Here is a 13,688-nt window from a genome sequence, read left to right as displayed (position 1 = left end):
TCAAAACACATTTTGTTGCTTAGTTTCCCAGGTTGCCAACAAATTCATAATATCATAGCCTTCTGAGAACTGTTGACTACAAGTTTGTACTGATAATCTCATGTGCATACTTTTTAAGGTATGGTATGAAACAGACCAGGAAATATCTGCATCTACTCCTACTTATTAAATACACATTTATTAGAAGTATTTATATCAAGCCATAGAGGTTCCACAGCACAGTATTCCTGTGTGGAGAGTTATACAACAGGAGTACCAAGCTGGTCTTTCCTTGTGCCATATCTTTCCACTCCATGTAGACTACCTCTAGGTGTTTACAGCATGGCCATATATCGTTTGCCTGGTCCAGACATTAAATCCTCCCTTGTCATTTAAGATAACAATCCAGACTAACTGAACAGTACTACTCTTGTGTTTCTGTCCCAATCTACAAACTGTATATTAGAGCTGTTCATAAAAGCACTCTATATGAGAAAGCTAAATTACCTTCATTAAATAGGCCTTAATACAATTAGCTATAGGTTTGTGGCCATATCCTCAACCCAATTTAATTATAACAGCAACAACATCAGCCACTCATACACACATGCACGCACACGCACACATACACATAATATCTGGTGATCTTCTTCATAAGGTGTAAGAAGTTTTATTGTAGAGCTTACACACAGAATAAGAGCACCAATATCTCTGAAGATAAATATACTCAAACGAGGAGTGCTCAGGACCAGTACAGAGCCATTCACTTATTCTATGTTAATTGTGTAAAGCAATTGGCTATGTAGATATTACTGCTACCACTAATGGTTTTTTCATAGAGCTAGAAACTTTCACCAAGCATCATAGAGAAAATAACTTCTGCATGGTCACTGTAAAATAAACTCAGATTTAGTCACTTCCTCTCCCATATATCAGTAACCATGATATTCCCTTGTGTTCTCAAGAACTCTGTGACTTTAGGACTTTGTGTCACACTGTTTAATGTTTATAGACAAGACAAATAAGTAGTTTTCCTTACTACCTTATGTGAGTGTCTACTTCTTCAAATTTTCTTAGAAGAAATGTTTTCAGCAATAAAGTTTTCACATTTATCTTTAAATATTATAAAGTGTTGGTAGAAAGAAATATTCCCTATAGTTTTCTACACCATAATTCAAAGAAAAAATTTATATGAGGTTATCAGTACAAACTTGTAGTCAATATTACTCAGGAGGCTGAGGTAGAAGAATTGTGAGTTTGGTGACAACTTACAACCTAGTAAGTATGTGACAGACATGGTAACACAGTCTGTCTGCTTCTAGGTAGATAAAGTCTGGAAGATGGCCAACTCTAGACTAACCTGGGCAACTTAGGACAGCTTTAAAAAAGCTGACGACACAGTTAAATGAGTGAGCACTGATCTTGCTCAGGCAAGTTATTTGGCTCAAATCTCCATTGTGCCAGCAAAAGAAATTATAATTAAAAATCTGAAAACAATTGTTTTTACAAATGCCTCTGTACAAAACCATGTCCTGAAATATAAATGCCAATTTGTTTGCCTTCTTAATTGTGAATATGATGGTCATAAAAATACATTTAGCTAATTTAGAAATTTAAAAAGAGTCGGAGTTCACATGATAAAACTTTTAAAGCCAAAAATAACTCAATGCTCATCATATAGCACAAGGTTATCATAACTGGGTAGTGATGCATTATTATAAAACTTTAATGTCAAACTGCATTTTGACTAATGTTTTAAATCACCATGCTGATTTTAAATATGTCAATTATTGGTATTATGGTTCTATTTTCTCCTATATTAATGGTGTTAGTCATTCTTTGCACGCATTGTAAGAATTTAGATTATGTGTAATACAGACAATTATACTATTTATGTATTTATATAAAAAAAGTAAGGACTTAATGATTAAAGCCTCCACTAAAGACCAGACTTCATTGTAACTATGACAAATAAATCTGAGTGAACAGAAGGGAAAAACAATCCCACAAATCTATGGTGGCAGAGCCAGACCAGACTCTCACATGTCTTAGTGCAGAAGTGTGTTATCAGCCTCTTTCTATTAGTGTGGCTTCCCTGCCTGTCCTAGCTACAGTTTCTTAGCAACACACTGCTTTGAATAATTGCTGTCACATGCCTTAGAGTGTATGTTTAACATCTTCTACATTTTAGTCAACTCTAGACATTCTCAGGGTGGTATCTTTTACTTGAATGATTGAGGCCTTACTGAGCACTACACAAAGGTGCTCTCCTTTAATGCTGCCTCTGCTTGAGAGCTGCCTTCACTGGGTGGGGCCGGTATGTTTCTTCTGTGTATTTAGAGAGTATTGGAATGCAGAGGCTCCCCAGCCCTTCACAAAATGCTCTATCACATATCAAAATAGAGTCTTTCCAATTTACAAAGTGCTATGACCTAGGGCTGTGACCTAGACACATCCTTATGTTCTAGTTACATGTTATCATGAAAGAGATAATAAAGTCATATTTTTCATCAATTATAATTCAAGACCTGAGCTGGGGGTGTAGCTTAGTTGGTAAGGTGCTTTTATAGCACATAAGAAGTCTAGTATCCCATGCATATCATGACATATGCCAGACATGGTGATAAATGCCTGCAATTCGAGGCCTAGGGAGCTGAAGGCAAGACCATGTGTCCTGCATAGATAGTTCAAGGCTAGCCTGTAATGTATGAGACTACTCTCTGTCTCTCATTTTCTTAGATGTCAGAGAGTACTATAAATTACATTCCCAAACTGTAGTTGGTATTTAGTACATAGTGTCCAGAAGTGATTTTCTAGGATTTGGACCTAGAAAACTGGGTTATTTGGGCAGGTAATTAATTCATAAAATTGTGCTTCTAATGCACTGGAGAAAATAAAATATTATATGGACAAAAAGTAAGTCTAATTTTGTCTGTGTCATAGGGTTCCTGAGATTCTATCAAGCCATGTAATCTATGTTTCATAACACACAGAGAACTAAAGACCTGGTTTGGACCAGGGAAAGAATTTTGCTTTGTGATCAAGGCAGTTGTGTTCATGCTAACATTACTTGCCTGCCTATTTCCGAGATAGGAAACTACAGTGTGTCAATCTCTTACAGCTCATGGTTTTTGAGAACACGGTTTCTAGATAAGAAGACATATGTAGGAGCACAGAAAGAATACTTCCTTGCTGATGTCAGTAAGCAGCTCAGTCACTCCAATACAGTTATCCTTCATTCTTTATACATCTTTACAGGGAAATGGGCCTGGAAGAGAGGATTGGGGTTGAATTCCACTTTCCCAATAGAAACGCTATTCCAAAAAAGAAACCTACTTCAGAAAATAACAAAGGCTGGCCATCACCTGCTAATATTGATTGTTTCCCCTATTTTTATTATTGGTTCATCTATTTGCCACTTTAGCATTTTATATCATAATCTATGTGTTTATGTATGTCTGTGGCTATATGAATGGATGTATATATATGCAGAAAGAAGTGTGCATGCCAAAATTTAATATGTGATATCTTCCTCAATTACTGTTCACCATATATTTTTTTGAAATGGTATCATCATTGAGCCTGGAGCTTGCCAGTTCATCCAGCTGCAGGAGTCCTCCTGCCTCTACTTTCCTAGTGCTGGGAGTATTTGCACACACATCATCCTATCCTTTTATGTGATGCTGAGGAATCACACTGCTGTCATACAATCTTGCCTGCCAAACACTTTACCAACTGAGCCATTTTCACAGACCACTGTTTTCCATTGATTTTAATTTTGTATCTCAAGAAATGAATGTAAAATAGTTGTGTTATTAATAGATGCCCCATAGGTAGGTGTGAGGAGATGCAATCCTAGAAAGAAAGAAGAGTGAGAAGGTCAGCATGCTGAACTGTGAGGCATCCATCTCTGGACCAGTTAGCTGACTGTACAGATTTGCATTTTCACTCTTCAACATTCTATAAGATTGCTTAGGATTGGGAAGTGTGAATTCAGTCATGTTCTTTGCTAACACCTGACAGTTATTCTTTACAAATTGGTTACTCAGGTTTCATAACACATATCTTAATACATGTCTGAAGGTGATGGAGATTAAGATAAATTTTGAAGCATTTACTCTCCTTATATATGGTTGGCCTTGCTCCTGCAACTCACAAAACTAGGGAGTTACTCTCATTGGGCAAGAAAATATCATCGACAGAAAGGCTTGTGACAAACTCAAATGTTTTTTTCACAGTTGCAGACAGTATAGATTCTAATGTGAAAGAATTGGCAGACACGGAAATCTCATATCTTGCAGCATTTTGTTCATTTCTTTAGTAGTTTTGAACTTCATATTTTACATCAAAGCACTTGAGTCATTTTTGAGTTGAGTTTCCATGCAGTGTGTTACACTCCTCTACTTTATTTTCTATATGACTACATTTGGTTTTTCCAACACCATTTATTGAAAAGATTGTTAGACAGGATGTGGTTATGATGTCTTTATTAAAAATTATAAGGCTATATATTTCTATTTGCGTGGGCTTTTGGGGGGATGTTGTTCTCTATTATTTTGGTTTTAGTTTTTTTCTTAAAGAGCCAGACTATTTTTATTAGTGTGGCTTTGTGGTACAACTTCAGATCAGATAGTGTGAAAACTCTAACAATACTCATTTTGCCTACAATTGCTTTGAATGAATATTCAAAAAAAGACGTAGTGTTTCTACGTAAGTTTAATTAAATTTTCTTTCTTGTTCTGTGAAGAATATCAATGATATTTTAAAGGGGTTGGTTGTCATCTTTGTGTTACTAATTGTGCGAATCCATAAGCTTGGAGGTTCTTCCAATTTCCTAGACTCCTCTTCAATTTTCTTTTTTTCTTTTCTCTTTTCGTTCTTCCCTTCCCTTTCCTTCCCTTTCTTTTCTTCCCTTTCCTTCTCTTCCCTTTCCTTGTCTTCCTTTCCCTTTTTCTCCCCTTCTTCCTCTTCTCCCTTCCTTCCCCCTTCCCCCTCTTCCCCTTCTTCCCCTTCCATTTCTGCTTCTTCCCCTTCTCCTTCCTTTTTCCATCCCCTTTTCCCCCTTTCCCCGTCCCCATTTTCATTTTTCCCTTTTTCCCTTCCTCTTCTTCCCCTTTTCCTTCTTCCCTTCCCCTTTCCTCTTCCCTCCTCTCTCCTCTCCTCTCCTCTCCTCTCCTCTCCTCTCCTCTCCTCTCCTCTCCTCTCCTCTCCTCTCCTCTCCTCTCCTCTTCTCTCCTTTCCTTCCCTTGTCTGTCTGTCTGTCTTCTCTCTCTTTTGTATCTTAATGTTTTCATTTTAGTTTCTCACTTCCTTGGTCTGTCTGTCTGTCTGTCTGTCTTCCCTCTCTTTTGGTATTTTAATGTTTTCATTTTAGTTTCTTAATTCCTTGGTTAGGTTATACTGCAGCATTTTATTGTTTTGAAACTACTACGAATGGGATAGTGGTTTTTTTCCATGTGAATTTTACATTTTGATACTTAGCTGCAAGTGTTTATCAGTTCTAAGAGCATTTTGATAGACTTTTAAATTCTTCTTAATATGAAATCATGTCATCCCAAACACAGATGGTGTTTGTTTTCCCCCACTCTTTTAAAGTGTTTTTTAAAAATATTTTGTTTTATGTGTGTGAGTATTCTCCTTTATGAAGTCATGTGCACTATGAGTATGGTTAGTATGAACAAAGACGGGAAGGTGGTATCAGATCTACTGAAACTTCAGCTAAAGAAGGTTGTGGCTACCTGCTATGTATGTTCAAATAACAGAACTAGTCCTTTATATGAATATTCTTAGCTGTTGAGTCATCTCTTTGTACCCATTATCACAATTTTTATTTATTTCCCTTGTAATCTGTAGGCCTTAGCTAATATTTTAACTATAACGCTAAAGTAGAGCAGAAAGAGTAAGCATCTGTCGTTCATTTTCAGGAAGTGCTCAAAGGGTTTTTTGTTTTTCACAGTTTTACTTATTTTACATCTATTTTAAAGTTGATGTTTTCTATATAGGCTGTTGCATATACACTGAGATTTTCATTATGAATGAATTTTAAAGTTTGTAGATAGTCTTTACTATGTTGATTGAAATGATCATACAATTTCTGTCCTTAGACCTTTTTATTCTGAGAATTGTTTATTGATTTGTGCATATTGAACCAATCTCACATCCCTGGAATGAAATCAACTTGGTTATGGTTTGTGATCTTCATAATGAGTTCTTCCTTCCTTCTCTGCATATGGTGTTCCTTTAATATCTGCAGTTTCATCATGACCTGCCTTAGTTTTTATTTATCTTATATTTGCTTTAATTTTAGGAGAAAGTTTTGATTGATATAACAAAGTAAATTGATAACTTTTATTCTTAAGATTTTAAATAGATAGTTCCATTCTTCTCTGTACTCTTGTGTTGGTAATAAGAGAACTAATAACAGCTAATAATGCTATGCTGATACATTGTCTTTGTAGATGAGCTGATGTTCTTCCTTTACAGACTCTAATTTTTCTTTTGTCTCTTTGCTTCATTGGAGTATTGTATATCTGACACCTTCCCATTAGCTATTATCAGGGCATTCTTCTCTGGTCATTAACTTTTTGATTTTGGTTTCTAAATGATTTTTACATTTTAATATATTTATTTCTTTTGAGTAGGAGGATTTTCATTGAATAGCCATGCCATGTCTTCATGGTGTTATCTTAGTTCCTTCTTCTGTGCTTGGCATTCTTGAGTTTGGCTTTTTGATTGTGTCATAGAATTCTTGGTCATTGTGTTCATGGCCATGATCTTGGCCAACATCTCTAATATTATTTCTTTTATTTAGATGAGACTAATAAGGATATTGTGTCTAGTGCTTTTAATTTATCCACTGAAATTTTGATTTCTGATATTTTGATTTGCCTTTTTTCTAATTTAATTTCCTTCCTAAATTATTATCATGCTGCCACTGTCTTTCCCATTTTGGAGAATATTCCTGGTTCTGGAACGAATTCATATGCTTGTATATAACTTTTTTACAGGTCATTGATAATTTTTAACAGAGAGCTTTGTAAATCTTCATGTGGCATCTTACCTATTTCACGTTCTTTGAGTTACGTCTTTAGAGAATTATAATCACTGCATATTCTGTACTCATATATAAAATTTTTAAGCTAGGAACCTCAGTTGAGAAGGAACATGCAAACTCAAATGAAATAATTGTGAATTTGTTTTAGTGGTTGGGGTTATCTCTTTTCATATAATGTTTTCAGTTTACATCATTTTACTTGCAAATTTCATTATTTCATCTTTTTTACAGATTAATAATGTTCTGTGATATATATATATATATATATATATATATATATCACATTTTTAGTATTCATTCATGTATTGAAGGATATTTATATTGCTTTAGTTTCTTGCTTGTGAGTAGTGAACAATATTTTTATTTTATTTTAGTATTGTGTGAAATTGTGTGTGTGTGTTTGTGTGTGTGTGTGTGTGTGTGTGTGTGTGTGTGTTAATGCCTACACATGGGTGCAGATGCCTGCTGATGGCAGAAAAGGATGCTAGATCCCCCGAGCTGGAGTTAAAGATGGTTGTGAACTGACTTAGTTCAATGGACAGAACTGAACATGGGTCCTTCACAAGTGAGTTTTGAGCTCTGACCAGCTAAGCCATCACTCCAGCCATAATGTTGTTTCTTAAAAGCATTCAGCCAAGCCTGTGGCTAACACATATAATGCTATTACTATACAAAATGATACTGAGTCAACCTAGGAAAGAGAGGCAGTATGATGGTTAGTTTTATGTCAACTTGACATAATCTAGAGTCATGGGTGAGGTGGGATCCTCATTTGAGAAAACAGCTTCCATAAGACTGACCAGACTACAAGCAACACTGTTGTGCATTGTCTTAATTATTGATTGATTTAGAAGGGATCAACTCACTATGGGTGGGACTATCCCTAGGCTGATAATCTGGTGTTCTATAGCAAAGTGGACTGAGAAAACATGAAGAACATGAAACTAAGCAGCACCCCTTCCTGGCCCCTACAACAACTCCTGCTTCCAGATTTCTGTCTTGTTTGAATGCCATGCTGACAGTTTTTGACTACCACTTTCATAGTGGTAGACTGTGACATGGAATCTTAAGCCAAATAAACCCTTTCCTCCCAAACTTGCTTTCCATCATTTGGTTTCATCATAGAGATAGTAGCTAACTAAGGCAGAGAGACAAGCCTTCCCTCTCCAGTATCACTCACTCTTTCACATACATTCAACTTGTCCTTCAGGTCCACATACCTTAGTGTTTCCCTGTAATATCTCCCACTTTTGTTTTGTTATTAGCATTTCTTTCTACATTTTGACTGTTATCACATATATAAATACTCTCTGTTTCTTAGTCTTCTAGTTATTAAAATAGAATTTAAAATGTTTTAGTAGAAACATTTAAATAAAATAATAATAATAAAAGAACAAGATTGATGAGAAAAACAGTCAAAGCCTGCACTAAATGTCCAGGGATGTCAAGGAGTAAGAATAATATTGTATGGCAGATAAAACAAAGAGCTTTCTATGGCATCTATAGAAGAGAGAGTTATTCCTTTAGAGTCTTTTTAAAAAGTTGAGCTAATTAAGGAATGGATGTGGATCATAATTATTTCAAACGAGAGAATAAGTCACTAAATTACACTCTGACTTTAAGCACTTGTCATTCTGCTGTATCATTTGTACTGCTTAAATCATCTTTTTTTTTTTTTTAAAAAAAAATAGGAATTCTAGAAGAAGAGAAGAAATAATAGCAGGTTGTGTTTGGAGACATTGATTGACAAAAGATCCCCATGCAAATGCCAGTGAAGCATTTGGAAAGTCAAATTGGCAAAAATAATTGCTGGTCATGCTTTGAGACTGGTAATTGAACTCCTTGTTCAAATGTACTTAAAATTCAGCAATAATTTAACAATTCTGCTTAATATCTTGGTAGTACTTGGACAACTAAGAGAGAAAAATACAAACTGGTGAAAACTTAAAATATGCAGATCTGATTTTCATAACAATCTTTTAAATTTTTTTCTGTATCTACTAAAGGCACAGGTATTGGTAGTTATTCTGTTTAATACTGGTGAGGTAGTGAGTAACATATACATTTCTAAATGTACATTACTAGGACAATTAGATAAATAATCATTCAAGTTCTGAGACTGATCTGACTTAAATTATTTTCTCACTGTACCCTGGGCTTATACAGTAAGGTAATATGACTAATGAGAGATATAATAAAATACATTTTTGGTACTATAAAACTAACCAACCTCCATAGCTGGAGAGATTGTAGCTTCTAGAGGAGAACCCACTACTGCCATTTTCCAATATAATTTCTAATTGTATTTTGAATTTTTACCTTTACATCTACAGATAAGTATGACTATCACACCTTATAAAAACTGCTTCCTTTTTCAATATATGAGACTATTACAGAGAATACACAGGTCAAAATGAAGAGGATAAATGACAATAGGCTGCCCTAACCCAACTGGTACATGTGTAATGCTACTTCTAAACCTAAGGCTCAGGAAAAAAACATGAAAAAAAAAAAAGAAGCAAAAAGATTGTAAGATCCCAAGGACTCAGGAGCCTCCTGTTAGTGCCTTTAACATATGACATGAATTATGCATGCACATAATCTTAGTAATATGGTTGCCTGTGGAAGACAAGGATAAGAACTTCAGTTGACTTTCTAGAAAGGGTAGAGAAACTACACATGTCTTCATCTCTAAGTTAATGTTTAGATGGTCCATAATTTCTGAGAGGTGCAGAAGCAGTTTCTTCCAAAGACAGCATCCCTGTTACGTTGTCTAATCCTAAATTGTCAATCCTGGCCCCATGTATATATAGATTTCAGATTCATTTTAGTCATCTTCAATCTCTCATTTAAAGAAAATCATAAAGGAAATTGAAAGATAAAAGTAGAAGATGCTGAGTTTGCCTCTCATCTTGTGCTCACTTTTTCTTACACATGAAATGAAGCAAAAACAAAACAAAACAAAACAAACAAACAAACAAACAAAAAAAACCCCTTGCAACAAAGAACACAAATTCTGCTTAGAGCAAAATCTACCATTAATTTTAAGAATGAGTCTCAGTATGTTCCCGTATGAGAATAGCTAATTATATGAATTCCCAAATTCTGTTGTTGGTTTAGTTTTGTTTGGTTTTAAGCACACATTAGCACACAGTTACCTTCAGCTTGGGAAGTTGTTATAACAGATGTAGAATCCCCCAAATTTTTTCCCATGAAGCAGCTACTATAGATCATCATGGGTTTCTAGTAAACCTACCAGGATCCATTAGGCACAAGAGTATCCCACAGATACCTAAACAGATTAGCATGCTGCATGTAATGGTTTTATAGAAACCAATTACCTTTTGGAAATTTTCTGCCAAACATAATAGTTCCGATTTTAGAATGCTTTATCTGAAGTCATTTTCGAGCCACTAATTAAATACAAATCCTAATTGTATATTAAGACCATATTCTGTTTGTGATTACAAAACCATATTGTCAGCACTCAGACGTCCAGAGACTCTTCTGAATTACCTTATGTTATTCCAAAAGATTTATCAAATCCCTTGAGGACAAGGAAACACTTCAGCAAATGCTGTGTGGAATGTACAGTGAGTAGTTGATTGATAGAAGAATAAAATGTCATCAGCAAACTGAAACATTTACTAAAGTATGGCACATGGCTCTACTCATAGATAGCTAGCTGTTAATAAATAAAAGTCAGATTTGTAGTCTGACACTTCTATACATATTTTAACTTATGTACATGAACATGTATGTGAAAATGCATGTGCCTCTGTGTGTGCATGTGTCTGTCTATGCATGTATGTGCCAGAAGTGCATGGGTGTCTGTAGAAGCCAGAGGATCCTTTTAGGTGGAATTATAGGCCATTTAATTTCAATTAATGAAAGTGCAGAAAACTAAACTCTGGTTGTCTGGAAGAGCAGCCAGCAATTACTCTTAACCCCTAAGCCATCTTTCCAGGCTAAGTATTATTTTTACCCACAATAATAATATGCTTTTTTAAAGCTCCTATTTTCAGTATATTTTAATATATTACTTAAAAAAGAAAGAAATGAATGTTTTATAGATATTGTTGAATTTTATCAGGCAATAGGATTTTGGCATCATTGGGGATGGAGTTTCAATCTTGAAGACAGAGGAACAGCTGCTTTACTTTGAAAGGTCAAGCAAATAGAATTCCCATCCTTAAACTAATAATAACATTAATATTAAAGGTTGTCCAAGAATTGTGTAAATTATTTCAGGTGCTATTCACCATCACAGTTGGTACCAGAGAAATAGTCTGGATATTTGGTTTCTATAGCTTTCTTTAGCTAAAGTGCTATTATCCGGACAGACATGTTTTGTTAAAGAATGCATTTACATTTCACTGGCAGTAAATTTTTTCACATGTAATAAAAACTGAGTATCTTTTAAAGGTACAATATCTTAAATATATACTTTTTCTGGCCTAGTGGCTCAAATGTTTGATCCCAGCTATAGCAGGAAGACAAGGGTAAAGTTTACTTGGACTATAGAGTGAGTTCAATATGATCCCAAAAATTTTAGTGAGACTTTTGTTAAAAATAAAATGTAAGATGAAGGTTGGAAATATAGCTTAGTGGTAGTAAGCTTAGGTAGGCAAGAAAGGCCCTAAATTCAATACCCAGTACATCACCCTTCATCCCACTGGCCAAAATCTGTATTTTTCTTTTCTTTTACTCTGTGCCATTCTTAAATTTTATCACAGATTTTATTTGTTATTGCCTATTTATCCAGCTGGCATTTTATTTCCTCCACTCTTATTGTGCTGAAATGAATGGCCATATGAAGCTACGCTCTCAGGATTACACATGCAAATATCTGGCTTGCATTAGCAAAACTAATGATTTTGATTCCATATTGCTTTGATAATAAAGCTAAATCTAACATTATTCAGATAGCTGACTTGGGAGAAATGACTGCAATGTTATATCAGAATTTAGATGAAAAGAGAAAAATATTTTAACAACTATTGAAATGTTGTACAACAAAACCAATGTCAATGTTGTCATATTAGAAATGTTTCTACAATTACTAGAAGTAAGGCTGTAGATTTCAGCTCTTTGTGTCAGTATAACAAACCTGTGTACATTATTTATCTATGGCCAAAGGTGTATTATTATCTTTTTCCCAGAATACTGAAATATTGAATTGTAAAAAAGAAGGGTTGACAGATGAGCTGAGGTGGGTGGGGGCTGAGAGATTGGGTGGGTCAGGGATTGGGGTGGGTAGCATCCTCTCAGAGGCAAAGGAAAGGGAATGGGGTGAAGAACTATTGGATGGGGTACTGGGAAGGGGGGAAACATTTGGAATGTAAACAAATGAGAAATGAGACAATAAAACATAAATAAAATTGTAGAACTGTCTATCACTGAGATGTCAAAGGGTTGATGGGATATAGATGAGCGGGTTCTCTTTCACCAATCACAAAGTTCACATGTGGAAAGTGGCTCATCGGTTCTTGTCTGCCTTCAAAAAAATTCCTGCAGGTTCTCAGGAATATTCATTCAATTATATTTTCATAAAGAATAAGGAAGACCAAAGTGTGGGTGCTTTGGTCCTTCTTAGAAGGTGTAACAAAATACTCATGGGAGAAAATATGAAGACAAAGCATGGGGTAGAAACTGAAGGAGGGGTTGTCCAGAGACTGCTCCACCTGGGTATTCATCCCTTGTGCAGTCACCAAAGGTAAACACTGATATGGATGCCAGGAAGTGCATGCTGACAGGAGCCTGATATAGCTGTCTCCTTAGAGGTCTGCCAGAGCCTGAAATTTACAGAGGCTTATGCTCACAGCTAACCATTGAGCTGATCATGGCGTTCCCAGTGGAGGAGTGAGAGAGAAGACTGAAGGAGCTGAAAGGGTTTGTGGCCCCATAAGGAAAGCAACAATACCAACCAACCAGAGCTTCCAGGGTCTAAACCACCAGCCTGGGAGCACATAGGGAAGGACCCATGGCCCAAGCTGTATAAGTAGGGGAGCATGACATTGTCAGGCATAAGTGGGTGAGGAAGTCCTTGGTCCAGTGAAGGCTGGATGCCCCAGTGTGGGTGGGGAGGTGGGAGTAGGAGGGTGTGTGGGAGCATATCCTCATATAAGCAGGAGGAGGGTGGATGAAATAGGGGGTTCCTGGGTGAGGGAAAAATGGGGGAAGGGGATTACATCTGAAATGTAAATAAAATATTCAATTAAAAATAAAGAATAAAACAGCTCTCTGAAGTGCTAGATATCAGAAAGACAAAGATGTGTACCCAAGAACCCATCTGCTGGTCTCTATCTTATCCCATTGTTTTATATGTTAATATTTTTAAACTAAATATCTTCTCAAAACAAACGTTTTTTATTTAAGTAAATTTAATATACTTTACCCATAGGATCATTGGTTTTGAATGACGTGTGCATGAATGGAGTGTGGAAATGATAAGCTAATACTCCAGGGTGAATTTACCAATAGTAAAGCTAACAATTAGTCCAGTGATGTTAGAATGGTACCAGATAACTTATAGTTACCAGATATCTTGTAGTTAGAGTGGTTTCATACTTAATTTTATGCTCATTATAAGCCTCTACTTCCCCACATAAGATTTTCTCAGAATTCCCTATCTGTAGAGACAGTTTAGATAAGA

The sequence above is a fragment of the Arvicanthis niloticus genome, chromosome 14, assembly GCF_011762505.2.
Source record: "Arvicanthis niloticus isolate mArvNil1 chromosome 14, mArvNil1.pat.X, whole genome shotgun sequence".
NCBI classification, from domain to species: domain Eukaryota; kingdom Metazoa; phylum Chordata; class Mammalia; order Rodentia; family Muridae; genus Arvicanthis; species Arvicanthis niloticus.
The sequence above is the reverse complement of the archived record's forward strand: the minus strand, read 5'-3'. Positions refer to the sequence as shown.